This window comes from Rhinopithecus roxellana, chromosome 7 (assembly GCF_007565055.1).
Source record: "Rhinopithecus roxellana isolate Shanxi Qingling chromosome 7, ASM756505v1, whole genome shotgun sequence".
In the NCBI taxonomy this organism is placed as follows: Eukaryota; Metazoa; Chordata; class Mammalia; order Primates; family Cercopithecidae; genus Rhinopithecus; species Rhinopithecus roxellana.
The window spans coordinates 82,219,398-82,246,917 of NC_044555.1; the positions used below are offsets into that span (position 1 = coordinate 82,219,398).

General features: G+C 41.0%; 1 pseudogene; it reads right to left on the bottom strand.

Annotated features, from left to right (window-relative positions):
* Nucleotides 1-9,587: 9,587 nt before the first annotated feature.
* Nucleotides 9,588-10,594, bottom strand: LOC104665929 (annotated as a pseudogene).
* Between the last annotated feature and the right edge of the window lie 16,926 nt (nucleotides 10,595-27,520).

Genomic DNA, 27,520 nt, shown 5'->3' on the forward strand with positions numbered 1-27,520 from the left:
TTTAGTTTTTGAACTATGTCAATGTGTCATTACCAATTTGAATTTTTAAAATCTCCCCCCTTCCCCACCCCAAAAAAAACACCAGTCTGCCACTTGCTAGGTACATGGTCCTAGCCAAGTTATTAACTTCTAATCTTAGGTTCCTGAATATGTAAATCGTCAGCAGTGATATGTATCTTGCAGAGTTGTTGTGAGTGTCAAATGTCACATTGTCATTGAAAATGCTCTGCAACGATGGGTTCCTTATTGAACTCCCAAAGCCTGCACCCCTAGTTTTGTTAATGGAAAGCGAGACTCTGTCTCAAAAAAAAAAAAAAAAAAAAAAACAAAAGAAAGTAATTATCAAGGACAATGAAGTACATGGTGGCTCACAACATAATTGTTCATTTTCTTTCGGTGCACGTATTTTAGAGGATGCATGGATGCCTCTCTAAATGCAGTTCCTTCATTAGCAAATGATCAATTAAAGCAGTGTCTTTCTGTATTTAAAAAAAAAGTACATTTCCAAAACATGTACCCCACATTCCCATGGTCCTCTCCATTAACATTATACTTAATCTTTCAATGTGATCTATTAGAAATTTGATGTTCTAAACCCTAATAAATTACTGGCATTTTGATATTATTATTACTAATGAGGATTCAAATATACAAAATGTTTATTTTAAAAAATAGTTATATTTTCTTATATTCCAAATAGAAAACTATTATTACAGGAAGGTACACACCATGCTTGTATTCTTATAGAACTGTTCAACTGTTAGAAAAAAGAACAGGGCCGGGCGCGGTGGCTCAAGCCTGTAATCCCAGCACTTTGGGAGGCCGAGGCGGGCGGATCACGAGGTCAGGAGATCGAGACCATCCTGGCTAACACGCTGAAACCCCGTCTCTACTGAAAAATACAAAAAAACTAGCCGGACGAGGTGGCAGGGACCTGTAGTCCAGCTACTCGTGAGGCTGAGGCAGGAGAATGGCGTAAACCCGGGAGGCGGAGCTTGCAGCTAGCCCAGATCGCGCCACCGCACTCCAGCCTGGTCGACACAGCGAGACTCCGTCTCAAAAAAAAACAGATACATTTGTCAGGTAGGGGAACAAAAGAAATTGGAAGACATGAATCAGAGATGAAGTGTATTTGACCATTTCAGTCCACTCTCTACTCAAGAAGAGAAGGCAGAGAAGGAAAGGGCAGGGTAGGGTGAACACTTAGCTACATAATTTCACAAACTAAAAAATAACAAATACGATAGGTTCTCCATCTTCTTTCCTGTTAACTCCCAGTGGACTTAGTTGTGAATTTCGCAGTGTCACATCTGACTCATGACATAAGAAAGTTGCTCATTGACTTAAGAAAACTGCCCTATGAATTTCTATGCCCTATGAATATCAATCTGAAAAGTACACTAAAATAAATATGTCTACAGTCTTATTTGAACACTAAATATAATTAGTATTGAGCACATGGTTCAATGACTGTTGTCTGTTAAAAATGACAACCTTGGAATAAGTTTTCGTGGTAGTTTTTTTTTTTTTTAATGTCCACAAAACCTATGATAGTCCACAAAACCTTTGATATGCCTCCCTTCAAGATGTAAGGCCTAACTCTCGTCTTCAGTGTGGGCTGGACTTGGTGACTCGCCTCTAACAAATAGAATGTGGCTGAAGTGACTATGGGTGGTGAGTTTGGGGATTAGGTCATAAAAAGGTACTGCAGTTTCCCTCCTGGTACTGATTCAGAGACAGGCTCCTTCCATCTCATGGCTCTACCTTCCCAGGGGCTCGGAGTCCTCTGAAGATAGTCAGTAGACTAGGAAAGTGAGGGAGAAGGCACACTTGCTTCTCAGTCGCCTCCATCCAAGAGTGATACACAACCCTTCCACTCACAGGCCATAGCAATAAAATTTTATGTAGCCCCGTTGCTATGTAAAGCAATTTGGGGAATGTAGTCCCAACTACAGTGCTATGCTAGAAAGAAGAGCAGAATCTTTGCTAGGCAGCCATTTTTCTCTGCTACAGTCTCATTGATCTATTCCATCCCTGCCTGTTCTACCTGCTGACCCTGGCTTTAGCCCAGGCACAGTCATGCCAAGGGGAACAAATAACTCCCATAGATAATCCCAATGAGATTATCTATAATCTCATTGCAAAAATTTCAATCCTTTTTGTGAGTCATTTCCTTGGGTTTTTTTTTTTTTAATCACCTGTAGGGGCTACATATGGAGTTCTCAATCCTCAGAGAAGTTTATCAGATTTAATTTTTCATTCCTTGACATAAGAAATTACCAGCTTACCTAGTAACTCAATGAGCGTTCATTGGGGACTACAAGGGAGGTGGAATGAGTATGTGCTGATAGCCACTCACAGCTTTGCTAAGGGTGAGTGTTTGGGGTCTCCATCACAAACTTTACTCCAGGTATCATCTTAACTACGTATCCACAGCCACTCTCCCAAGTCAAAGAAACACTTTGAAAATGCATATTCACTGTACATGGTCTTTCTCCAAGAGAAAAGAACGACCCCCAGTTAATTGTATAAGCAGCTAAATGTCAGGAGTAATCACTGAGATAAGAGTGGCTCATCAAAGCAAGTCAGGAAAGAGGAGTCTTATTTAAAAGCTAAATGGGGTTCTGAAAGGCAGACCCTGAGAAGAGTGATTTCTGGGCTGATTTCACTTTAATGCAAAGATCCACTGTTTGCTCTTACTCTCTATGATTATTTTATACAAATTGCATTACATCAATTCCTTGGGAAATACAGGTGTAAGCTGCATTTCCATTTCCTAGGATTGAAAATGACTTCGGAGGGGCTGAATTGGAATTTTTAAAATCTTCTTTAAACATTCATATGTTCTGGAGGCAATAGATGCAAATACAGAGACACATTGCCTTGGTTGACAGTTTCAAAGTCTATAACATCAACCTGTAACCTTATGTGCTAAAGAAATCTGTTCGCCCAAGAAAGTTTAACAACTTCCCCTTGGAAAGGCAAATCATCAGCATATTTCTATAAAAGTGAATTAATTTGATACCACAAGGGAAAAAAATACCACGTTGGGTTTTTAATTAGTTATCACATCTGTTTGGATTCTGTCTTTAAAACTGAATGGGTAACGTCAGTACACAATGTCGCGGTCACTTTAACTCAGGAGAATTAAAGTGGTCCTGCTGTCTCTATGACGTTAGAACTGAGAACTGCAAGAACCGTACTCTCATCCCAATCCTGCTCTTTAAAGCCACAGACAGAAACATCTTTGAATGAGTCTGTTCATTTTCTAGGTCTGCTATAACAAAGTGACACAAATTTGGTGGATTTAAGCAACAGAAATTTATTCTCTCCCAGTTCTGCGTGTCAGAAGTCCAAAATCAAGGTGTTGTCAGAGCCATACGCCCTCCCAAGTCCGTAGGGAGGATCCTTCCTTCCTTGCCTCTTCCAGTTTCTGGTCACCCTAGGCATTCCTTGGCTTCTGTCAGCATCACTCCAATCTCTGCCCTATCTCTTCATGGTCATTTCCTCACCGCGTGTCTTCTGTCTTCACATGGTGTTTTTCTCTTCTTATAAAGACATCAGTCACATTGAATTAGGGCTCACCCTAATGACCCATTTTACCTTGATTACATCTGCAAAGACCCTATTTCCAAAAAAAAGGTCATAGTCACAGGTACTAGGGATTAGGACTTCAACCTATCTCTTGAGGGGACCCAATTCAACCCATGATAGAAGGTAGCCCAGATAAGGGGTTCAAAATATTATTGCAGAGATCATAAAGCCTGCAAAGCTACTATAATAGCTTTGCAAAGTAACATTTGCAGAGCCTAGAGCAAGCATATGAATGCAGTCTCACGTACCGTAGTCTAAAGATAAAGAATTTACAAATCAAGCTACGCCAACAGCTTAGCATACCTTCCCACCCAGAACGCCACACCCTGGGGACCACCATTCCCTTGGATAGGCTAAAGAAACCTAAGTTTACCCCAAGGTCAGTCGTGTCTGTGAGTCTAAATACCAGAATGGGTCTTGTGGGACAGGGCATGGTGGAAGCTGGACCCAAGTCAAGGATGCCTAGGCAGTGTCAGGGTGACTGGATCTGCCCCCAGATCGACCAAATCAAGCTCCCCAAGGAGCCGGGAAGGACACTTTCACAGCTCAAGATTTCCAGGCAGTTCTAAGCATTTTCCAAAACACCACCACCCAAGCAGAGGGGGAGGAGGGAACAGTTATTTGGGGCACCCCATCTGCCTAATCACCCACGTTGGGTGATTTAGAACAGCCAACTTAATGTGTTTTTTTCTTAATGTTAATTTTTTTTTAAGAGATGGAGTCTCACTCTGTCACCCAGGCTGGAATCCAATGGCTGATCATAACTCACTGTAGCCTCAAACTCCTGGGTTCAAGAGAGTAGCTGGATCTACAGGTGTACCACACTGTGCCAGACTAGAATGGCCATCTTCAAATGAAAGCAGCCACTCTTCCTCTGGTTTCCTGGGGTGGAAGCAGTCCCCTAACCCTCCACCACGTGCGCACGCGTGCACACACACACACACACACACACACACACACACTCTTACAAGTTCTCAGCCTAACACACACAAGTTCTCAGCCTAGAATCCTCTGGCCTGGGGGCCTAGGAGAGTACATCTCTCTCCCGTAATTCCCAGTAACTTAATCAGCTATCGCACTTATAAAAATGTCTTTAAAAACATTAAAAATTCATCAAACTTTTAAAACACTTCAAATTTTATGAGTTCAAAAAAATTCCAAAAGTCATTGTCTTTCACTGCTCATGATGTATGGAGTCTTCTAAGGTGTGGGGCCCAGGGCAGGGGCCCCTGGTGTCCTGGTCTGAGGGCAGCACTGCTACCTTGCTGTGATGCAGCTGTTCAAAAGAACTCTGGTTCCTTTGCAAGCCTCAGAGGGACATACAATTCCCTCAGTGCCCCAACCTTGGGCAAAATTCAGCCTCAAATCATCTCACCACTAGGGGCCAGAATTGGTTACTGAAGCAAGTCTGATCCTACTAACTGAACTGCGGGGGGCAGATCGTGCAGGTTCTTCAGAATCCCTACAAGCAAGCCACCTGTTCCACTTGATTCCTGGGCAGGGCAACTTAGGTTAAAATGCTTTAGTGGAACCCCGAAGAAGCTGTGTGGGGTTCTGAGGTCCTGATATAAGAAAGAGTCTGGCCGGGCGCGGTGGCTCAAGCCTGTAATCCCAGCACTTTGGGAGGCCGAGGCGGGCGGATCACGAGGTCAGGAGATCGAGACCATCCTGGCTAACACGGTGAAACCCCGTCTCTACTAAAAAATACAAAAAAAAAAATTAGCCGGGCGAGGTGGCGGGCGCCTGAAGTCCCAGCTACTCGGGAGGCTGAGGCAGGAGAATGGCGTGAACCCGGGAGGCGGAGCTTGCAGTGAGCTGAGATCCGGCCACTGCACTCCAGCCTGGGCGACAGAGCGAGACTCCGTCTCAAAAAAAAAAAGAAAGAAAGAAAGAAAGAGTCCTGGGCTTGGGGTGAAAAGAGATCAGATCTTACTCTTCCTCCTTTCCTCAAGTAGCCATACAAACTTGGGTGTGGCATTTATACTCTGTAAGTCTCAACTTTCTCCTGTAAAATGGAAACAATAAATCGTAATATCTCTCCAGCATATGTCATACAGGGTTGCTTCTGCTCTTGCACCATACGCTGGGTTTGTTGAGTCATGACATCTTGTAGCTGTCATTAAGGAGCTATAATTTCCACTAAGGAGTTAGAGTCCTAGAATGGTTTACCCTCCAGGCCTAATAAATTCAAGCTTAGAAGATGATGATGATAACAATATAATATAATCAATTAATATTTTATGTAAATATCAGAATAATACTGATAAGACAAGGGCAGGTTTTTGTTTTTTTTTGTTCGTTTGTTTGTTTGTTTGAGATGCGGCCTTGCTCTGTCACCCAGGCTGGAGTACAGTGGCACAAACATGGCTCACTGCACCCTTGACCTCCTGGGCTCAAGTGATCCTCCTGCCTCAGCCTCCAGAGTAGCTGAGACTACAAGCATACACCACCATGCCTGGGTAATTTTCATTTTTTTTTTTTTAAGAGATGGGGTCTTAAAACTATGTTGCCCAGGCTGGCCTTGAACTCCTGGCCTCAAGTGACCTTCCCCCTCCCCTGGCCTCCCAAAGTGCTAGGATTACAGGTGTGAGCCACTGTGCCCAGCCCAAGGGCAGGTTCTGTTTGATGAAGGGGGTAATTGTTTATGTGATATAATATAAAGGGAGAGGTGCTAGGAAAACCCCCAATATAAACACAATGTCTCTTTTGTGCTATTGTCTACAATTCAATTATCAAAGTATTTTTTTCCTTTGGTTGAGTCATACCCACTTCTCATGTCCCACTTGAAAAGCCATAAACTTAACTTGTCAGTACATACGTGCTTATCACATAGTGTACTTTCCAGAGAGGTGACAAGCCCAAAAGTCGCCTGTGCCCAGGAAGGGGTGGGAAGATATGGGAGAAGAAATGAGTTAGGGAGCAGAAAGCAGGATCGGCAGCTGATTAAAAGACCAAAGGAAAACTGAAAGACCCCTCAAAGGTAGTTTCTACCAACCTCACACTCAGCAGCCTCACAACCTGGCCCAGTCTCAGGACAAATGGAGATAGATAGATATATATACATATATATGCACTTATACAATTATATACATAAATTATGCATGTGGGTGTACTTTTTTCCCAGCACACTTATGTTAAGGGAGAAACGAAAAATATGATGCAAGTAGATAACGCCTAAAAAGTAAGCATCACGAGTGAGCTATATAGACAGGATTTTCAGGAAGCTAATCATATCTCACAAAGAAATTGAGATGCCCTCTTGATCTTTATCTGAAAAGAAAGTCTTTCCAGCTATAATAAACTTATAATTTAGAAGAACTCAAAAAGTCCTCCAGCTTTGTTAGTGAAAAGCAACCTGTCTTTAAGTGCCCCAGGTCATGTCCTCTTTTCTCATCTCAAATTATCCTGGGACAATCAGAAAGAAAGTGATCTACATCTGATTACCTTTCTGAAAAAAGAAAAATGTCAGAGCTGCCTGCCAGGAGTTTTTTACAGTGTAGTTCTTCTTAGACACAGAAAATGGGGAGAAAGTCGCTGTCATTTAACAGACATTAATTTTGACCAGCCATGAATGAAACTTCTGCTACTCCTGAAAAATATGTGTAGCTTGTCATGCCCTCAGACATGTGATTGGAATCAATTCTCCACCTGTCCATGACTTTCGCCATGTGGTTTTGCCATGGAAAAATCACTAAAGCCTCTCACTAAAGCAGCAGCCTATCTTTGCCCCTTCAATCTGAGCCCCACCTGTAAAGGGCCTGAGAGTAAATATTTGAGGCGTTGCGAGCAAGACTGTCTCTTTTGCAACTACTTGTAGCACAAAAGTGGCTATAGAAAATATATGTACAAATACACATGAATGTATTCCAATGAAACTTTATTTACAAGAGCAGATGGCCGGCCAGATTTGGCCCACAGCCAGAGTTTGCCTACTTCTAGCCTAGACAAACTATTACCATAGCAGTAATAGCTAATTATCATACTGACAAGAACTTACTTATGTCATTGTGATGTAGTGGTCCCTTCACCCAGAAGGTTCTGCCCACCTGTGCTTTTTGTCGATATCCTTTTTCTTTATGTCTTAGCCTCCTCTTCCAAGAAGCCTGAGACTGTTTACCTTAGAAGAGTGTTCTAATTACCTGTTTACTCATCCTTCTCCTTCATCACGCTAAAAGTGCCTAAAAGCAAGGTTATGTCTTAATCACTTTTGTATACCCAGACCCTTGTGGTGAACCTAGACCATAGAAGATGCTCAGTAAGTGAATGTGAAGTGAATAATTCAAGGAAATACAATCACTTCAAGAGAATGAGAGGACAAGCCACAAACCAGGACAAAATGTTTGCAAAAGACAGATCTGATAAAGAACTATAATCCAAAATACACAAAGAACCCTTAAAATCCAGCAATATGGAAAATGAACAATCCAGTTTAAAAAATGGGCAAAAGATCTGAACAGACATCTCACCAAAGAAGATATGAAGATGGCAAATAAACATATGAACAAATGCTCCATATCATCTGTCATCAAGAAAATGCAAATTAAAACAACAATGAAATAGCACTACATACCTATTAGAATAGTGAAAATCCAAAACACTGATAACACAAAATGCTGGCAAGAATGTGGAGCGACAAGAGCTCTCATTCATTACCAGTGGGACTACGATATGGTACAGCCACCTTGGAAGACAGTTCAGCTGTTTCTTGCAAAACTAAACATACTCTTACCATACAAGACAGCAATCATGCTTTTCAGTATTTACCCAAACAGGAGGAAAATTTATGTCTACACAAAAACCTACACACAGATGTTTATAGCAGCCTTATTCATAATTGCCAAAACTTGGAAGCAACCAAGATGTCCTTCAGTATGTGGATAAATGGTGGTACGTCCAGACAATGAAATATTTTTCAATGCTAAAAAGAAATGAGCTATCAAGCTATGAAAAGACAGGAAAGAACCTTAAATGCATATTACTAAGTGAAAGAAGCCAATCTGAAAAGTCTACATACTGTATGGTTCTAACTATATGACATTTTGGAAAAGGTGAAACTATGGAGATGGTAAAAAGGTCAGTTGTCTCCAGGGATTGGGAAGAGGGAGGGATGAGATAGGCAGAGCACAAAGGATGTATAGGGCTGTGAAAGTATTCTGTACGATACTGTAATGGTGGATCCGTATCATTATACATTTGTCCAAACCCATAGACTGTACACCACTAAGAGCAAACACTGATGCAAACTACATTTTGGATGATAATGACATGTCAATGTAGGTTCATCAATTGTAACAAATGAACCACTGTGGTGTGGGATGTTGGTAATGGAGGAGGCCAGATGTGGTAGAGGGGAAGGGGACATATGACATTCTATACTTTCTGCTTAATTTTGCTGTAAAATGAAAATTGTTCTAAAAATAGTCTATTTTTAAACACGCACATGCAATTACATATCATTGTTGCAAGTCTTTACTCAGCCTCTTCTATGGCCCTTATTCTCAGGAGACACTGAAAGCTAATTACTTGATTAGACAATGGCTCCTTAGATCCGGCAAGGTCTAAGCACAACCAAAAGCACAAGTGACAAAAGAAAAAATAGATAAATTGGACTTCACCAAAATTAAAAATGCTTGTGCTGCAAATGTTACCATCAAGAAAATCAAAAGACAACACACAGAACAGGCAAGTGTTTTTTTTTTCCACATAAAAATGGCATCTGCTTTATTTGGTATACTTTCATTTCAGAACAAAATAAACAAAAAAGCACAATACACAACATCCAATATCCTGTTATAAAAGTAGGAAGAGAATGGGGCTTAAGGCTCTTGTTTCCTGCCTTAAGGCAGGAAAAGACACACTGACAGGAGAGAAAAAACACTAGACATTTGCAGAGGGAGCCAGGTGAGATAAGGCCACTCAAGGCCGCGGGACAGAGCCACTCAAGAAACCATGGGGACACTATACAAGGGCACAAGGTTTCCAAATATAAACTCCTAGTCTACTTCTTCCATGTGAGACCCATTCTCCTCACCCTCAAGCAAGGGTATCTCATCAGAAACAATAGCACTGGGTTCTTCTATTGTCACTTCATCTTCATCAATACCTATACCTAGCTTGATCATGTGGTAGATGCAGTTGGAGCGGGTCTGGGGATCCACAAGGGAGAAGCCAGAAGAAAACAGAGCAGTTTCAAACAGCAGCACCACCAGGTGCTTGACAGCTTTGCTGTTCTTGTCTGTCTCAGCCTTTTGCTGCAGCCTCTCCACAATGGGGTGATCGGGTTGATCTCCAGGTGCTTTTTGGCCACCATGTAGCCCATTAGAGAGTTGTCTCCAATTGCCTAAGCTTTCAAGATTCACTCCATATTGGCTGTCCAGCCACAGGTGTTGATCACAATGCAGCAGGGGAAGACACAAGCCTATTGGAGGTTGTCACCTTCTCAACCTTCTTATCTAAGATTTCTTTCATGAGCTTGCAGAGGTTCTCAAACTTTGCCTTGCTCTCTTCCATTTTCTTCTCCTTTCATCCTCAGGTAGCTCGACCCTCTTTGGTAATAGAGACCAGGCTCTTCTTATTAAACTCCTTGACCAGCTGCACTCAGTACTCATCAGTGGGTTTGGTCAAGTATACCTCCTCGAAGCCCCGCTTTGAGAGGTGTCTACCTGCTCTTTGCTCTCACCAGTGATGTAACAGATGGACTTCTGTGCCTCCTTCATGTGAGAGAGATACTCTGACAGAGACGTCATCTCATCTTCAGACTGGGAGGTGTGATAGCACAGCAGCTCAGATAGACATCCCTGGTTAGTGGAGTCCTCATGGATCCCAAGCTTTAGATTTTTAGAGAACGCCTCATAGAATTTCTTGTAATTCTCCTTCACTTCTGCCAGCTCAGAGAAGGGCTCAAGCCACTTCTTAACAACATTTTCGTGAATGACTTTCAAGATTTCGCTCTGCTGGAGCACTTCCTAGGAGATGTTCGGGGCAGATCCTCAGGGTCCAATAGTTCAAGTAATTAAATAGGGAAAGAGATCGACAGTAAAACTGACTATTAAAAGGAGTGCATTCAATTCACAATTGCAGATATGGAACCAACCTAAGTGCTCATCAACCAACAAGTGGATAAAGAAATGTGGTATATATACACCATGGAATACTACTCAGCCATAAAAAGGAATAAAATAATGTCTTTTGCAGCAACTTGGATGGAGTTGGAGGCCATTATTCTAAGTGAAGTAACTCAGGAATGGAAAACCATTCTCACTTATCAGTGGGTGCTAAGCTATGAGGATGCGAAGGAATAAGAATGATATAATGGACTTTGGGGACTGTGGAGGGGGAAGTTAGGAGGGGGTGAGAAATAAAAGACTACATATTGGGTACTGTGTACACTGCTTGGGTGATGAGTACAGCAAAAATCTCAAAAATCACCACTAAAGAATGTATCCATGTAACCAAAACCACCTGTACCCCCAAAACTATTGAAATAAAAATAAAAATTAAGAGTGCATTAAGTAGATATTTTTAGGAAAAAAACTTATTTTTTGGTTTGTTTGTTTTTTGTTTTTTTGCGGGGAACAGTGTCGCTCTGTCACCCAGTCTGGAGTACAGTGGCGTGAACTCGGTTCACTGCAACCTCCTCCTCCTGGGTTCAAGCGATTCTCCTGCCTCAGCCTCCCAAGTAGGTGGGATTACAGGCATGCACCACCCAGACCTGGCTGATTTTTTTTGTATTTTTAGTAGAGACGGGGTTTCATCATGTTGGTCAGGCTGGTCTCAAACTCCTGACCTCAAATGATCCGCCCGCCTTGGCCTCCCAAAGTGCTGGGATTACAGGCATGAGCCACTGCGCCTGGCCGAAAAAAACTTATAATCTCTTATCCCCACCAATGTTATACAGTCTTAGTAGCAAGTAGAATGTATATAATTGTAATTTTTGCAGAATTGTCTTGTGTACTCTAAAAGTAAACAAAATAAGCTTTGAGAATTTTATTTAGTTTTTTGTTATCTAAAAAACACCTCAAAAACATTGCAGCTATGAAATCGGTGGAGAATTTCCAGGCCAATTTCTGCATGAAAGCCTAACCCTGTAGGGCTAAGGGAAAAAGCAAAGCCTCAAAACTTCTGGAGTCCTTTTTACCCTCATCAATAATGCAAACACTTACCCTCAATTCCACGGCCTCCCTGGGCCAGAAGAACTGACACTGGAGTCCAAGGCACACAGAAAAGGGGGTGTCCTGGGGTAAGGGCGGGGCCAGACCTAGACCTACCTGCCCCACTTCTCACCGAACCCCCATCGCCACCACCAAGCCTCTTGGAACTGCTCTGATCTGAGCCAGAGCATCAGGAACGTCAAATGTCAAATCAAGCTGGGAGCAGCTAACTTTGAGGGATAGTTATCTACTTTAAATTTTGGATGTTTTAAAAATATTTGAAACAAAAGTCATCTCTATAATCCCGTTTCAGCCATTTTTTAATCTTCTTTTGGACTAAGACAGGCGTTTAAATCAATAATTTAAAGAAACATATATATATATGTATATATAAATATTAGAAATGACAATCAAAAAGTTCAACTTTAATTAACCACTTCATTGGTTGTGAGTTTCACTTCCCAGCAGTCATCCACTAATTAATATTTGTTAATCTCCATAGCAGAGCGAGCAGATCCAAAAATCACAACAAAAGTCCTTTGACTTAAACAGCAGAAGAATTTATTTCCTTTAAAAGAAAGAGCAAACACAAATACCGTTTGATCTCACTTATGTGTGGAATCTAATAAAGTTGAACTCATGGAAGCAGAGAATAGAATGGTGGTTATCAGCGGCTGTGGATGGGGGTGTGGGGGAGATATTGGTCAAAGGGTACAAAGTTTTAGTTAAACAGGAGGAATAAGTTTAAGAGGTCTATTGTGCAACATGGTGACTGTAGTTAATAACAATATATTGTATACTTGAAAATTGCTAAGAGAAGATTTTGTGTTCTCACCACAAAAAAATAAGTATTTAAGGTAATGCATATGTTAATTAGCTCAATTTAGCCATTCCACACAATGTAGACATAATTCCAAATCTCATGCCATACACCATGAACATATACACAATTATTTGTCAATTTAAATAAATAAATAAGGAATGGCAGTTTGATTAATCAAAAATAGAGGAGAGGGGATTTATACCAGATCCAGTCAACCAATAGCCAGGCTTTGTTTCCAGCCAACTAAACAGCAGAAAAGATTATAGCTTCCACCCATTCGACAACACTGTGATAAGCTAAGGAGTCATGACAAAATGCAATTAATTTCACTATCTTTTCAATCATTTCAAGTGTGTTTGGTTCTATTCTATATGATTCTTTAAGTATTTGCATTACTCCCAACATTTGTATCCTTATTATTGGGAACGTCATAGTTTCTAAAACATTGATTTCTGGCTTAAGTATGAATTTTGCAAGTACAGTTTGTCCATATTAACGAGAAAAGAAAATGTGATCCTACATAATCACATGGGACAGTAACAAAAGAATATGGAAAGATGCTCTTAGGAAAAATTGCCAAAGACTTGGAAATGGGCAAAAGATTACTGAGTGTCTTTTCAGTGAAGTGCTGTTTATTGTCCAAGTGACCATTCCAGGATTGTCTGGCTCTATCCAGGTATACACCTTTGACTGATTGTCTTCCCATTATTTAGGCTATTTTATAACTGTAAGGGTGGAAGTTAAGCTATAGAAAACTGTTCGTAATGCGAATAATTATTATCTATTGAAATGCAAATACACTGTATCTGGAAATATAATGAATTTCTGCCCTGTAGAAAGAATAATCTCAGACATTACATTTCATTGCCATACAAGACAGCAACATCCAACAAAATACATGTAGAATGCAAGCCACATATGTAATCTTACATTTTCCAGTAGCACACTGAAAAGGATAAAAAGAGGTGAAATTCATTTTAGTAATACATTTTATTTAATTCAATTAGGTTCAAAATATTATCATTTTAACAAGTAGTCAACATAAAAAATACTGAGATACTGGTGCCAAGATGGCCGAATAGGAACAGCTTCAGCCTCCAGCTCTCAGTGTGAGTGACACAGAAGACAGGTGATTTCTGCATTTCCAACTGAGGTACTGGGTTCATCTCACTGGGGCATGTTGGACAGTGGGTGCAGGACAGTGGGTACAGCCCAATGAGGGAGAGCTGAAGCAGGGCAAGGCATCGCCTCACCCCGGAAGTGCAAGGGGGAAGGGAATTCCCTTTCCTAGCCAAGAGAAACCGTGACAAACAACACCTGGAAAATCGGGTCACTCTCACCCTAATACTGCGCTTTACCAAGGGTCTTAGCAAATGGCACACCAAGCGATTATATCTCGTGCCTGGCTCAGAGGGTCCTACACCCAGAGAGCCTCCCTCATTGCTAGCACAGCAGTCTGAGATCTAACTACAAGGCAGCAGCCAGGCTGGGGGAGGGGCCCCGCCATTGCTGAAGCTTGAGTAGGTAAACAAAGCGGCCAGGAAGCTCGAACTGGGTGGAGCCCACCACAGCTCAAGGAGGCCTGCCTGCCTCTGTAGACTCCACCTCTGGCGACAAGGCATAGCCAAACAAAAAGCAGCAGAAACCTCTGCAGATGTAAATGTTGCTGTCTGACAGCTTTGAAGAGAGCAGTGGTTGTCGCAGCATGGAGTTAGAGATCTGAGAATGGACAGACTGCCTGCTCAAGTGGGTGCGTGACCTTCAAGTAGCCTAATTAGGAGACATCCCCCACTAGGGGCAGACTGACTCCTCACACCTCACACAGCCGGGTACACCTCTGAGATGACACTTCCAGAGGAACAATCAGATAGCAACATTTGCTGTTCAGCAATATTCACTCTTCTGCAGCCTCTGCTGCTGATACCCAGGCAAACAGGGTCTGGAGTGGACCTCAAGAAAACTCCAACAGACCTGCAGCTGAGGGTCCTGACTGTTAGAAGGAAAACTAACAAACAGAAAAGATATTCACACCAAACCCCAACTGTACGTCACCATCATCAAAGACCAAAGGTAGATAAAACCACAAAGACAGGGAAAGAGCAGTGCAGAAAAGCTGAAAATTCTAAAAATCAGAGTGCCTCTCCCCCTCCAAAGGAACACAGCTCCTCAGCAGCAACGGAACAAAGCTGGACAGAGAATGACTTTGACAAGCTGCAAGAAGAAGGCTTCAGATGATCAAACTTCTCTGAGCTAAAGGAGGAAGTACGAACCCAGTGCAAAGAAACTTAAAAGCCTTGAAAAAAGATTTGACAAATGGCTAACTAGAATAACCAATGTAGAGGAGTCCTTAAACGACCTGAGAGAGATGAAAACCATGACACAAGAACTACATGACAAATGCACAAGCTTCAGTAACCGACTCGATCAACTGGAAGAAAGGGTATCAGTGATTGAAGATCAAATGAATGAAATGAAGTGAGAAAAAAAGTTTAGAGAAAAAAGAGCAAAAAGAAACGAACAAAGCCTCCAAGAAATATGGGACTATGTGAAAAGACCAAATCTATGTCTGATTGGTGTACCTGAAAGTGATGGGGAGAATGGAAGCAAGTTGGAAAACACTCTGCAGGATATTATCCAGGAGAACTTCCCCAACCTAGCAAGGCAGGCCAACATTCAAATTCAGGAAATACAGAGAATGCCACAAAGATACTCCTTGAGAAGAGCAACTCCAAGACACATAATTGTCAGATTCACCAAAGTTGAAATGAAGGAAAAAATGTTAAGGGCAGTCAGAGAGAAAGGTTGGGTTACCCACAAAGGGAAGCCCATCAGACTAACAGCAGATCTCTTGGCAGAAACTCTACAAACCAGAAGAGAATGGGGGCCAATATTCAACATTCTTAAAGAAAAGAATTCTCAACCCAGAATTTCATATCCAGCCAAACTAAGTTTCATAAGTGAAGGAGAAATAAAATCCTTTACAGACAAGCAAATGCTGAGAGATTTTATCACTACCAGGCCTGGCCTACAAGAGATCCTAAAGGAAGCACTAAACAGGGAAAGGAACAACAGGTACCAGCCACTGCAAAACCATGCCAAAATGTAAAGACCAGAGATACTAGGAAGAAACTGTATCAACTAACGAGCAAAATAACCAGCTAACATCATAATGACAGGATCAAGTACACAGATAACAATATTAACCTTAAATGTAAATGGACTAAATGCTCCAATTAAAAGACACAGACTGGCAAATTGGATAAACAGTCAAGACCCATCCGTTTGCTGTATTCAGGAGACCCATCTCACATGTAGAGACACACATAGGCTCAAAATAAAGGGATGGGGGAAGATCTACCAAGCAAATGGAAAACAAAAAAAGGCAGGGGTTGCAATCCTAGTCTCTGATAAAACAGACTTCAAACCAACAAAGACTAAAAGAGACAAAGAAGCCCATTACATAATGGTAAAGGGATCAATTCAACAGGAAGAGCTAACTCTCCTAAATTATATGCACCCAATATTGGATCACCCAGATTCATAAAGCAAGTCCTTAGAGACTTACAAAGAGACGTAGACTCCCATACAATAATAATGGGAGACTTTAACACCCCACTGTCAACATTAGACAGATCAACGAGACAGAAAGTTAACAAGGATATCCAGGAATTGAACTCAACTCTGCACCAAGCAGACCTAATAGACATCTATAGAACTCTCCACCCCAAATCAACAGAACACACATTCTTCTCAGCACCACATCACACTTATTCCAAAATTGACCACATAGTTGTAAGTAAAGCACTCCTCAGCAAATGTAAAAGAACAGAAATTATAACAAACTGTCTCTCAGACCACAGTGCAATCAAACTAGAACTCAGGATTAAGAAACTCAATCAAAACCGCTCAACTACATGGAAACTGAACAACCTGCTCCTGAATGACTACTGGGTACATAATGAAATGAAGGCAGAAATAAAGATGTTCTTTGAAACCAATGAGAACAAAGATACAACATACCAGAATCTCTGGGACACATTTAAAGCAGTGTGTACAGGGAAATTTATAACACTAAATGCCCACAAGAGAAAGCAGGAAAGATCTAAAATTGATACCCAAACATGACAATTAAAAGAACTAGAGAAGCAAGAGTAACCACATTCAAAAGCCAGCAGAAGGCAAGAAATAACTAAGATCAGAGCAGAACTCAAGAGATAATGACACAAAAATATCTTTAAAAAATCAATGAATCCAGGAGCTGGTTTTTTTGAAAAGATCAACAAAATTGATAGACCACTAGCAAGACTAATAAAGAAGAAAAGAGAGAAGAATCAAATAGATACAATAAAAAATGATAAAGGGGATATCACCATCGACCCCACAGAAATACAAACTACCATCAGAGAATACTATGAACACCTCTACACAAATAAACTAGAAAACCTAGAAGAAATGGAAAAATTCCTGGACACATACACTCTCCCAAGACTAAACCAGGAAGAAGTTGAATCCCTGAATACACCAATAACAGGCTCTGAAATTGAGGCAACAATTAATAGCCTACCAACCAAAAAAAGTCCAGGACCAGACGGATTCACAGCCAAATTCTACCAGAGGTACAAGGAGGAGCTGGTACCATTCCTTCTGAAATTATTCCAATCAATAGTAAAAGAGGGAATCCTCCCTAACTCATTTTATGAGGCCAACATCATCCTGATACCAAAGCCTGGCAGAGACACAACAAAAAAAGAGAATTTTAGACCAATATCCCTGATGAACATCGATGCAAAAATCCTCAATAAAATACTGGCAAACTGAATCCAGTAGCACATCGAAAAGCTTATCCACCATGATCAAGTGGGCTTCATCCCTGGGATGCAAGGGTGGTTCAACATACACAAATCAATAAATGTAATCCAGCATATAAACAGAACCAAAGACAAAAACCACATGATTATCTCAATAGATGCAGAAAACGCCTTTGACAAAATTCAACAGCCCTTCATGCTAAAAACTCTCAATAAATTGATGGAACGTATCTCAAAATAATAAGAGATATTTATGACAAACCCACAGCCAATATCATATTGAATGGGCAAAAACTGGAAGCATTCCCCTTGAAAACTGGCACAAGACAGGGATGCCCTCTCTCACCACTCCTATTCAACATAATGTTGGAAGTTCTGGCCAGGGCAATCAGGCAAGAGAAAGAAATAAAGGATATACAATTAGGAAAAGAGGAAGTCAAATTGTCCCTGTTTGCAGATGACAAGATTGTATATTTAGAAAACTCCATCGTCTCAGCCCAAAATCTCCTTAAGCTAATAAGCAACTTGTGCAAAGTCTCAGGATAAAAAATCAATGTGCAAAAATCAAAAGCATTCTTATACACCAATAACAGACAAACAGAGAGCCAAATCATGAATGAACTCCCATTCACAATTGCTTCAAAGAGAATAAAATACCTAGGAATCCAACTTACAAGGGATGTGAAGGACCTCTTCAAGGAGAACAACAAACCACTGCTCAATGAAATAAAAGAGGACACAAACAAATGGAAGAACAGTCCATGCTCATGGATAGGAAGAATCAATATCATGAAAATGGCCATACTGCCCAAGGTAATTTATAGATTCAATGCCATCCCCATTAAGCTACCAATGACTTTCTTCACAGAATTGGAAAAAACTACTTTAAAGTTCATATGGAACCAAAAAAGAGCCTGCGTGGCCAAGACAATCCTAAGCCAAAGGAACAAAGCTGGAGGCATCACACTACCTGACTTCAAACTATACTACAATTCTACAGTAACCAAAACAGCATGGTACTGGTACCAAAACAGAGATATAGACCAATGAAACAGAACAGAGCCCTCAGAAATAATACCACACATCTACAACCATCTGATCTTTGACAAACCTGACAAAAACAAGAAATGGGGAAAGGATTCCCTATTTAATAAATGGTGCTGGGAAAACTGGCTAGCCATAAGTAGAAAGCTGAAACTGGACCTCTTCCTTACACCTTATACAAAAATTAATTCAAGATGGATTAGAGACTTAAATGTTAGACCTAATACCATAAAAACCCTAGAAGAAAACCTAGGCAATACCATTCAGGACATAGGCATGGGCAAGGACTTCATGTCTAAAACACCAAAAGCAATGGCAACAAAAGCCAAAATTGACAAATGGGATCTAATTAAACTAAAGAGCTTCTGCACAGCAAAAGAAACTCCCATCAGAGTGAACGGGCAACCTATAGAATGGGAGAAAATTTTTGCAATCTACTCATCTGACAAAGGGCTAATATCCAGAACCTACAAAGAACTCAAACAAATTTACAAGAAAAAAAAACCCCATCAAAAAGTGGGCAAAGGATATGAACAGACACTTCTCAAAAGAAGACATTTATGCAGCCAACAGACACATGAAAAAATGCTCATCATCACTGGTCATCAGAAAAACGCAAATCAAAAACCACAATGAGATACTATTTCACACCAGTTAGAATGGCGATCATTAAAAAGTCAGGAAACAACAGGTGCTGGAGAGGATGTGGAGAAACGGGAACACTTTTACACTGTTGTTGGGACTGTAAACTAGTTCCTCCATTGTGGAAGACAGTGTGGCGATTCCTCAAGGATCTAGAACTAGAAATACCATTTGACCCAGCCATCCCATTACTGGGGATATACCCAAAGGATTATAAATCATGCTGCTGCCGCGTGCGATGGCTCAAGCCTGTAATCCCAGCACTTTGGGAGGCCGAGACGGGTGGATCACGAGGTCACGAGGTCAGGAGATCGAGACCATCCTGGCTAACACGGTGAAACCCCATCTCTACTAAAAAATACAAAAAAACTAGCCAGGCGAGGTGGCGAGCGCCTGTAGTCCCAGCTATGCCGGAGGCTGAGGCAGGAGAATAACGTGAACCCAGGAGGCGGAGCTTGCAGTGAGCTGAGATCCGGCCACTGCACTCCAGCCTGGGGGACAGAGCAAGACTCCGTCTCAAAAAAAAAAAAAAAAAAAAAAAAATCATGCTGCTATAAAGACACATGCACACGTATGTTTATTACGGCACTATTCACAATAGCAAAGACTTGGAACCAACCCAAATGTCCATCAATGACAGACTGGATTAAGAAAATGTGGCACATATATACCATGGAATACTATGCAGCCATAAAAAAGGATGAGTTCCTGTCCTTTGTAGGGACATGGATGCAGCTGGAGACCATCATTCTCAGCAAACTATCGCAAGAACAGAAAAGCAAACATCACATATTCTCACTCATAGGTGGGAATTGAACAATGAGAACGCCTGAACACAGGAAGGGGAACATCACACACAGGGGCCTATTGTGGGGAGGGGGAAGGGGGAAGGATAGCATTAGGAGATATACCTAATGTAAATGACGAGTTAATGGGTGCAGCACACCAACACGGCACATGTATGCATATGTGACAAGCCTGCACATTGTACACATGTACCCTAGAACATAAAGTATAATAAAAAAAAACTGAGATAGTTTACATTCTTTTTTGTATACTATGCCTTTGAAATGCCTAATGTACTTTGTATTTAGAGCACATCTCAATTCATGCTAGCCACAATTCACATACTCAACAGTCACATCGTTAGTGGTTACCATATTGAACAGTGCAGCTATAGATTTTCTTTGTCTGCACAGGTCTGGATAATTCAACTATTACATCTCCCCATGCAACTATTTGTTAAAACACCTTTTGTGTCAACCCTAGATATTTCTTCAGGTCCTACTATGTTCCTGGCTGTTTGCTACTTATTAGGATGGGTATAAAAACTATAATAAATGTCCCCTGACCTCAAAAAGTACGATGAGTTAAGACATATAAATCATTTAAAAAAAATTAGAAGCAAGACTACATGTAAATGAATTCTCAAATTTAGTGGACAATAGAGAAGTGAAAAATCAATATGATAGGCACATTCAAGGAGGAGACTTTAGAGGGAAGAGAGGAGCCAGGGATATTCAAGACTTAATAAACAGAATGAAGAAGGAAAGGGATGAGTCAATGGTTAGAGAAAACAAGGAGTTACTGGCCTGCTTTTATTTATTTATTTATTTATTTGTTTGTTTTGCCTGATTTTGTCAAACATTCCATTTCTTTGTTTCAGATCATTGTTTTCATAATATATGGTTGCTCTTAGGTGGATAAATTAAAATAACTTTAGATTGAATATAGATCTTATCCATTATATGTTGTGTGATCTCAACTATGTTCTAAATAATGCATTTTAAAAAACAGGAAGAAAACACCCAAAATGGCCCAGACAACTGGATTGATTATGGTGGGGTAGAGGATGATCCCGCTTCTTTGAAGTTTGCTATACCTTTTATTATCTTTTCTCAATAATCACGTGATATTTTATAATTAGAAAAAATATATACTATTTATATTATGTAAAGAAGTTTTATTAATTTTATGGTTCCAGAAATTCTGAAATGATGTTGGACAAATAGATACATCTGACCACCCCAGTATGATCTCCTGATGTCTAAATACCAGAACAATAGTCCAGGATCTTTTATATCACTTATTCCAGAACCACAGGCTATTGTACTCATAAACTGGAGTTAAGATTTTATCCATTTTCCATCAATTTTGTCTCGCAACATGAGAAGAGTCAAGTCTTGCTGAAGTTAATAAGTGGCCATCTGGGGCTTATTTTACTTTTTGAAAAGCACATTGCTGAAGGTGACTGCCTCATGTTAAGAAAGGTTCGTGGCTAATAGTTTTGACAAGTAAAGCTGTTCAACTGCCTAAGGTGATTCATTTGATCACTCATCCCCTGTTAGTCATGCAGCTAATGGGAATTTTAAACACAACTTTCATCTTTGGCCTTTGCCTTCATGATTTCAGCTCATAGAGCAAACTATTGTCATATCTTCCACCTAACTTGACTAAACAGCCCTTGAAGAATAACTGGATACTTTACTTTCACTTTGCCCACCCTACCTCTAGCACAATCATTAGGCATGCCTTATCCTTATCCTTACTTGCTTTTGATATTTACTAATTACTATTAACCATTGCCCTTTGTCTACTTCATTCTGACTTTTTCCACGTACTCAGCTATTTCTTTCCCACACCCGCTCCTGATTTAGCCCAGTAGTTGCAATTTAACTTCTTGAAATAAGCCTGGCACATTTTCAAAATGCTAGAACATTTAGTGGATGTATAATAAGACGGCTCTGTAAGTGTGATAATGCCTTATCAGTTAGTCAAGTTCGTAATTTTTTGTTGATCAACCATGGCATTGATGGATTTATGAAGCTATAGGTAATTTTTTTAAGCAGGTGTGGACCTAAAGAAGTCCTGAATAGCTTGCTTGTATTCATGGAGTTAGATGGGGTGGGGCAGGGGGAGACCATGAACTATAGAAAAGAGTATGCAAATGGATATGAGTAAGGATGTCCACCACAGTGTTCTTTATGCTAACAAAAACTCTAGAAACAACCTGAATATCCAAAGGGGAATAGTGGAGGAAAATTATTGTATCTCTAAACATTGAAATATCAGGCAGCTATTTGCATACTTATTGTGATATTATTTGAGCAAAGTGTTACTAAGAACAGCCTCTTAACATTACTTGCTCTTACATATATGATCTCACTCACTTGCCTGTGAGCCTTTAATAATCCTCTGTCTTCTGGATGAGATGTCTTTGCTCTCCTCCTGCTTCCCCCAGCCAATCTCCATGATTTGCATTTTCAAGTTTGTGGGGATAAATCACTTGGTTGTGGTAGCCACATGGTCAATTTGCACATTTCCTTCATTAAGAAATTCAAACTGTTGTGCTAGGAGGGCAGAGGGGATTTCGGAAGACTCTTTGAGGAAAAAAATTATTTGTACCACTGGGAACCTATGTCCAAAGCATTGATGTCATTAGATTAACTCAGCTGTATAAGAAGCTGTTGACAGATTTCCATATAAATAATCTGTTTATTTCCCGGCATTCACAGCCTCCTCTCCCCATCCTGGCCCCATTTAACTCCCATTCCAGAAACAAGATCCAATCAATGTGGCTGGAGCATTTATGGAAGGTTCTATAAAATAAGAAAGACCTGAGTGGGGCCTTGAGGAATGGCAAAACCTTTTGTAGGCACAGTCTAGCACACTGGTGTTAAACAGCTGGGGCTGAAAAGGAGAGTGAGGTGCCCTGAAGTCAGAGAGAGTCTGATCCAGCCACAGTAATAGGTTCGGCTGGAAGGCGAGTGGGATGTATGGTCTGGGGAGCCACATTAAGAAGATCCTTGAATGTTTAATACAAGAGTTGATGTGTCATTCAGTAGTTGATGGGAAGCCCCTGGCACAATGCTTCTCAATCAGCATCACACATGCAACTTCTCCAAACTACATGCGGCCTCCCCTGCTGCAGCTAAGAACCACTGCTGTAAGAAAACAGTAGTCAGATAAAACCAGGTCAAGAAAGAGGCAGAGAAAAGCCCTTGACTGGAATTTAACAGCAGGAAAGTGATAACAGTGGTAAGAAGCCAACCCTCTCACCCCTGAGCTTTGTATTCAGCTTTCTGTTCTTTCATTTTGATTACTTCTGTGCTTTCCTCCAGGATACCCTTTCCCTCATTCTCTAGCTGAACAATTCAGCGAAAACCGTTTTCTTTGTTTCCATGGCAGAGTGGAAGCAGACTGACATTCCCAAATTGCATTATAAACTGCCGAGAGGGGAAACAAAAAAAGCAAGAAGATAAGAATAGCACAAAAAAGTCAATGTTCCCAAAGATGTGGAGTCCAAAATTCCCTAAGTAGGTAATGTCATTAAAGCAGTGGGCCTGAGAAGTGCTGCTGTTAAAGAAGCAGCATCCAAACAGGAACCCCAATCCCTACACAAAGGGATCCAATGATACAGAGCACACAACTCTTACTAAAATCCTCTTTCCTCTCCCATTTTCAGGCATCCCAAAATTCCCAGAAATTTTTCACTATCCTATCTGAGAAGTTACTCTGTCATCATGCTACTCTTAACTCTCTCTTCCACAAATCATCCCATATGTCACTTCCCAAAATATCACAAAGTCTGTGCTACAAACCACTACACTTCTCTCTCCCTCTCTCCCTCTCCTTCCCACTTCCCCTCCGTCTTCCTCTCCCCCTCTCCTTCCCACTTCCCCTCCCTCTCTCTCTCTCCCTCTCCTTCATTAACCTGTGCCTTTCCTGAACACCCTGTCACAGGCAGGAAAAAACCAAAGGCTGTGAATGTCTAAATGTCATATTTTCATCTGACAGCCATTCTTCCTAATTCTTCACCTGCCTGTAAGCTATGTGATCACTAAACCCTGCCTGTTCTTTAGCACACAGAAAAAAATGGCAATGTTCACAAACCCAACCTTATTATTTTTCAAACCTCCCTTATCTGCTTGGGAGCTATTGCTCAGCTCCAGATTCCTGATGAAGGTACATACCTACTTCACATCTGAAGCAGGGCAGCGGTCACTAGCACCCCTTGAGCATCCAGTGAATGGTACAGCCAGGCCCAGATCAAGTCACCAAAACCACCTGCTCTGCTACTCTTAAAATAACTCAAAAAAGACTTCTCTTCCTCTACCCTCAGCCCCCCAACACTTGCATACATGTAACTGGAAAAGGTGTACTTGTAGAATTTCACAATATAACAATTCCTTAACTTTATTACAAGACTAAGATAGATTCTGGGGCAGGGGCAGGGGGAACTGGTAAACATAAGATAAAGGAAAAGAAAAGAGAAAACTTAGATAACTAGTGTCAAAGCTCTGTTTTGAGAAGGCCTTAAAAATGTTTATGGACTTCCCTCCCGGTAGACTTTTTTGGCAAAATATATTAGAAAGTTATAGGAACGGGCCGGGCGCGGTGGCTCAAGCCTGTAATCCCAGCACTTTGGGAGGCCGAGACAGGCGGATCACAAGGTCAGCAGATCGAGACCATCCTGGCTAACATGGTGAAACCCCGTCTCTACTAAAAAATACAAAAAAAAAACTAGCCGGGCGAGGTGGTGGGCGCCTGTAGTCCCAGCTAATCAGGAGGCTGAGGCAGCAGAATGGCGTGAACCCGGGAGGCGGAGCTTGCAGTGAGCCAGGATCCGGCCACTACACTCCAGCCTGGGCGACAGAGCGAGACTCCGTCTCAAAAAAAAGAAAAGAAAAAAAAAGAAAGTTATAGGAACTACGACGCCATCACAAACTCTTAGCATTCACCTGGAAGTGAGAACCAAGCATGGTATCCTGCTCAGTGTCCTGCAGAAAGAAAACTGTAGTATTTGCAGCCAAGTTGAAAATGGAAATCAATTCTTGTGGTAGATCATTTCCAAAGGTGGCCATCAACAATCCTATCTCTGTACACTCCTCCCATCAAGAGGTGGAGTCTATTTTCTCCTGAACTGGTCTCATGACTCGTTTTGGCCAATCAAATGAGGCAGAAGTGATGTTCTAGTACTCCTAAGAGTTACAAGAACTATAAGGCTTTAAGAACACTTGTAGTTTCGCTTTTGTGTTTCTGGAATCAGCCGATAGGTTAAAAAGCTCAGGCTAGGCCACTAAATGAGAAGATAGAGGCATAACCAGGCCCTAGCCATTCCAGCTGAGGCCAGACATGTATATATGCCATCTTAGACATGCCATCCCAAGCTGAGTTCCCAGTTGAATACAGCCAACACCACCATGTTTAGCAGAAGAACTACCTAGCTGAGCCCAGTGAATCCACAGAATCCATGAGAATTAATAGATTGTTATTGTTTTAATCCACTAAGGTTTGAGGGAGTTTTTATACACAGCAAGAGATAACTGAGACAACTCTGGTTATCAATTCAACCAATCTCACTCAAGGCTATCAACAAATCTGGAACCTATATAGCCTTTTAATTTTCCTAGTTTTTATGTTTGAGCTGTTCTTTTGTTACTTGATTGTTCTATACTGATCTCAGTCATGCATTCCAGACAGTTTTTATTTCAACTATTATGTCCCATAGTTCCCACAAGAACAATCAAACTTATTAGAGCTTACTTTGGGTTCAGAAACTCTGGTCACTTTATCTATATTACTCCCTTAATATAGTTAATTTTGATTCTGAAGGTACTTTGGATTTTATTATTGGCCTGATTTTTAAATCTTTACTTTGAAAATGTTCTGGGTCTGTATTTGCGGTGATAATTTCCTTTTGAATGTGTTTTTTGCAAGTTTATTCATGCTTTTCAAATGTAAATTAACTGATGTGAGAGTAATATGTATTCAGACAATAGCATTCATCAGATGTCACTGCTGAACTGGAAGGATTCTCCAGGGTTTAGTTCTAATCCTTCTCCCTTCCTTACTCTATAGAATCTCTGTGTGACTTTATCAATGTCAATGACTTCAATTATCATCTTTAAATGATGGCTCTCAAATCCAGACTTCCCATTTGGACTTCCCCCCTGAGAGTCAGATACAATTCCAACTGCCCACCAGGCATCTCCACTTCAATGCTCTACAGACTTCACAAACTTATCTCCAAAATGAAATTCCTTGTCCTCCAAAACTTGCTCTTCCTCCGTTCATCTTTCATTACCGGAGATCCCTTCGTTAATCTCCGTTGCTCAATCAATAGCAGCAGCATCCATCCAAAAATATGGCATGTGGGTCTCCTCACCTGATTATGAGCCCTAGGTCTCATTCATTTCCGTATCCCCAAATCTTAGCACAGGATCCAATACACAGTAATGATCACTACTTTTTTAAATTAATAACTGAATGAACAATGAGGTTCTGGTTCCCTCAATAAGAAATATCGGCTGTTGTCTAACCCAGAAAATGTGCCAATACTTTTAGCACCATCTAGTCTTATTCAAGGCAAGACTTCAACTAACAGAAAGAGAGAGAACCAAATGGGTCACCATAGGCCATATGCTGAAAAAACTCTTGACCACAACATGCTTATGAAGTACAGCCTTCCTTAGCAGGACTGATGTTCATTTGAACAAGTTGCATGATGAACCTATTCCCTCAGTTCCTGAGCCCCTGCTGCACCCAAGCCCTGTTCTGAGCAAAGCATGTCACCTTCCTGATTGCAGAAATGAGACCTCTTCCTGGTCATTCATGCTGCCATAACCCCAAGATAGTCTTGTACTCTACAGCTGCACCATACCAAATAGCTCTATCTTCTGGGATACAAGTTTTTTTGTTTTTTGGTTTTTGGTTTTTGGGTTTTTTTTTGGTGAGATGGAGATTTACCCTTGTTGCCCAGGCTGGAATGCAATGGCGAGATCTCGGCTCACCGCATCCTCCGCCTCCCAGATTCAAGCGATTCTCCTGCCTCAGCCTCCTGAGTAGCTGGGATTACAGGCATATGTCACCACACCCGGCTAATTCTGCATTTTTAGTAGAGATGGGGTTTCACCATGTGGCCCAGGCTGATCTCGAACTCCTGACCTCAGGTAATCCGCCTACCTTGGCCTCCCAAAGCGCTGGGATTACAGGCGTGAGCCACTGCGCCTGGCCTGGGATACAAGTTTTTAACATTTTTTCCCCCAATGACAAATTTCCAGCCAGGTCCAAGTAGTTCAATGCCAACTCAGTTGAAATTTGTGATTTCTTTAAGGCACTGTGTTGCAGATGTTAATTCCTCTTTATTACTGAGTCATACGGGCAGACCCAAGTACTGCCTGATTCACTGTGCACCACTTCCTCTCTGAGTAGCTCTAGAAGTCCAACCTGCTTCAAAGCCAAACCAGTCTGAGTTACAGGCGTTTTAAGTTTGTCTTTGTAGCCTAAATGTCTCATTCTTTTGGTAGGATCATGACTGACAGCTGGTGAACAACATTTTTAAATATTTATTTCTACAATAACTGCTTTTGTACTCCCAGATTAACTTGTAGCATCTTCAATAATAAATTATTTGATCTGGCAACTTCTTTATAAAATCAAGCACAGTCCCACATATC